Below are 3,373 nucleotides of genomic sequence, written 5' to 3' on the forward strand. Positions count from 1 at the left end.
TTATGTACACAACCGATATTATAAAGTAACCCACTCAAGTATGCAAACGGGTACACATACTTAAGTAGTCGGACCGAGTTTGGTTACGCCAGTATGCATACGTGTGCGCATACTACAACACTCTTCCAAACTCCAGCAGAATTTCACGGAGGTGAACTTTCCGCCAGTATGCGTACGGGTACGCATACTTCACGCTCCTAGTTTTGGACTTGCACACTAATGTGATTAACACACTATGTTTATATCCAAACATGGTTACTTGATTCTAAACTCTTTATTTCAATCATTGAAACTTTATTAGAGGATGACAATATTGGGTTTACAATACTATTAGCATCAAAACGATTTTCAAGTTATTGAAATTATCATAATGAAACATTCCAAGTCTTCACCAAATGATTGTATCACACAAACCATGTAAGATGTTACTCCGCATTATTCATATGATCATATTCTGACTTTTGTCAAGAATGTAAGATGAACTTGGTCGAAGCGAAAGCTTGCCAACACATATTCCGAGAAATATGTAAGCGAGTTAAACTCAACTCGAAATCTCAAATGTGTATAGAAAACTATATCGTAATACGACTTATGTCTCAATATAGAAGATAAAGTAGAAATAGACTTTTTAAGTGATAGATGAGTTTCAGTCTTTACATACCTTTTGTCGATGAAGTTCCATAAGCTCCCCTTAGTAATTCTTCGTCTTTAAATGATAAACGCCGTGAAATCTAAAGCTCAACTACACAATCTATGTCCTAGTCCGAGGCATCTAAATAGGCTAGAAATCAAGACTTATAATTTTGATCACTAACATTGACAAACATGCTTGAGATAGCAACACATGCGAGTTCGACCGAGCAATGCTCTAACAATCTCCCCATTTATCAATTTTAGTGACAAAACTATCAACATATGCATACTAGTATAACACGCACGCACGATGCGCCTGCCATTGCATTCTAAATAAAATCAAACTTTATATTCTTCTATTAAAAATATCCATTTACACCAAAAAATTATTCGTATGCATTTTTTTACATGATAAAAACGTATTATGATATATTGTATTTTTCTAAGACAGGTAAACTTCTTCATCCAGCTTTATTTGGTTCTCCCAAAATTTTGCCACTGTTGTAGCTGATCAGCTTTTGATGTGGTTCCAATTCATGGTGACATTATCCTTCCCTTACATTTTTTCATATCAAGATTATCCCGAATTCGAGCTTGCTTCTGCATTCTAGAACATTTACGGAGTTATGGTACTCTATTATGCTCCCTTGATGTTTCTGTCAACCCTCGTACTCAAGCTTGCTCTGTGATTCTGGGGCTATGACTTTATTGCCTACCACTGCTACAAAGAGGCACAGCCTCAATCAATGAAAAATCACAAAAGAAAACTTCTGCGTCACATTATTAAAATTGTCCAAGTATAGCAACTCCAAGAGACAGCCTGTTGCGAGTGCCGTTCGGTTTCTAGACCTGCAATATACAACGTTTATTGATTATTTGTTTAAGTTTTTCTATCCATGTGACTGGTCTACCCGTCAGGTACTCTGGATACATTTTCCATCTTTCAAATGCATATATACAGGGTGATCTAAAAACTTTGACATCAAAAGCAAGATGTAGATGAAAATTTCTTTAATCATGTACTTCTAACAAACTGTACAGACGTGATCTCATCTGTTTCAAATATATGAGATAAGCAGGTAGATGAAACTCTACATATTCGAGCACGTACTTCAAACCCGTCTTTCTTATAGCGGTTGAAAATTAATCATTTTCAAGATTTTGAGAAATACACAGAACTACTTTGGGATCTAAAAATATTTGATATCAAAAGCAAGATGTAGTTGAAGTTCTCTTGTATCATGTACTTCTAAGAAACTGTACTCTGTACAAAAGTTATGTTAACAGTTCCCTAACTTTGGATTCGGAAACAATGCTTGAAACAACAAAGCTAATGCATAAAAAAAAAAAAAAAAAAAAAAAAAAAAAAAAGAATAGTATTGCATTTGAAACAGTTATGAGATTATGGTACACCACAAAACATAATGGAATATATTTTCAACACTGAGTATAAATTGTTCTCGAAGCCATACGTAATTTAGAAAAACAAACTCCTTTTTTGACAGGTGAGTTCATTTAGTCCCCAGTCTAGCATAACAAAACTATTTGGAAATAGTCATAAATCTACATAAGAAACTACCAAATTCCAAGAACCAAGTTGTTGCTATGAAAAAGTCTACTATGATGCATTCAACTACAATCTTTCACTGTACATGTCTTCTCTTAGTCCATCCCAAACTGACATTTGCTTTGTTATCATAAGTCAAAAATCAGTTCCAGAGAAAGAACTTTTGAGCAGCGATGGGCGATCATATTTTTACTTTGTATCTATTCCACATGGATAACTTGCATTCATTCACATGAGAGTTTTTAACAAACATCTAACCACAACTTTATCCTAAACAACACTCGCCAATTCCTTTCAATTTTGGTTCATCAATCTTTAGAACACACAAAATCAATAAGAATATACTAATTAAGATCCTTAGATTGCCTACTCATACCATGAATCAACTATTATTTTTACCTTAAATCATTTGTTAATTTCTCTCTCACATACACAATTTGATCAATCCCATCACTCAATCAAGGGACACAATAAATTTGGACGTCGAAATTTATATGATTTAAAAATTGGTGACTGGAATTCCCAAATTTAAATGAATGAATTAGGTTATAGTTTGGAATTTGACTAACCTGGGTTTGAATGTGATGCCAAGGTATCACATGTTCCGCAACATAAGAAATGGACGACAATTACAATGGTTGCTGAAATTGGGAAAGGAAAATTTGAAATTTAGGTCAAAATTATAAGTTTCAGTGATTGAAATCGTCAAAATTATACAATAATAAGATTAAAAATAGACTAACCAGGATTGAAATCTTATATTAAGCATCAGATTTCCGTATCCTTTGTTAAGTTTCATGGTGGAGGTGTTCCAGACGAATAGAGAAGAGTTGAGACAGAGAAATCGAAAGAGAAAACGCAATCTGGTTTCTTCTGTACAGTTCAGTTACAGTGGTACCCTTTGGTGGATAGTTATGATGTAGAAATCAGTGAGGGTAGTTGCGCAACTAAGGGTGGCCACGGTCCATAAATCCCTTTTTTATTTATATTAGTAAGATGGATTAAAAAATAAATAAAGACTTTGTAGTTTCTCGTTCAAATGTTTGATTTTCTTGGCATCTTCAAAACGACTCGAAATCTTCGGCACTTCCAAATACTCCATGATTCTAAACGTATTCAACTGAGCATCATAGTTGTTGAAGATCCGTAGTGATAACAATGAGAAAACAAATG

General features: G+C 34.0%; 1 long non-coding RNA gene across 1 annotated transcript; it reads right to left on the bottom strand.

Annotated features, from left to right (window-relative positions):
* Positions 1-967: 967 nt before the first annotated feature.
* Positions 968-3,134, bottom strand: LOC113285958. Its single transcript, XR_003329029.1, has 3 exons — positions 2,944-3,134; positions 2,770-2,841; positions 968-1,482 (listed from the first exon to the last, which is right to left on the bottom strand). It is a non-coding gene; the product is annotated as an uncharacterized LOC113285958 (long non-coding RNA).
* Between the last annotated feature and the right edge of the window lie 239 nt (positions 3,135-3,373).

The sequence above is a fragment of the Papaver somniferum genome, chromosome 6 (assembly GCF_003573695.1).
Source record: "Papaver somniferum cultivar HN1 chromosome 6, ASM357369v1, whole genome shotgun sequence".
NCBI classification, from domain to species: Eukaryota; Viridiplantae; Streptophyta; class Magnoliopsida; order Ranunculales; family Papaveraceae; genus Papaver; species Papaver somniferum.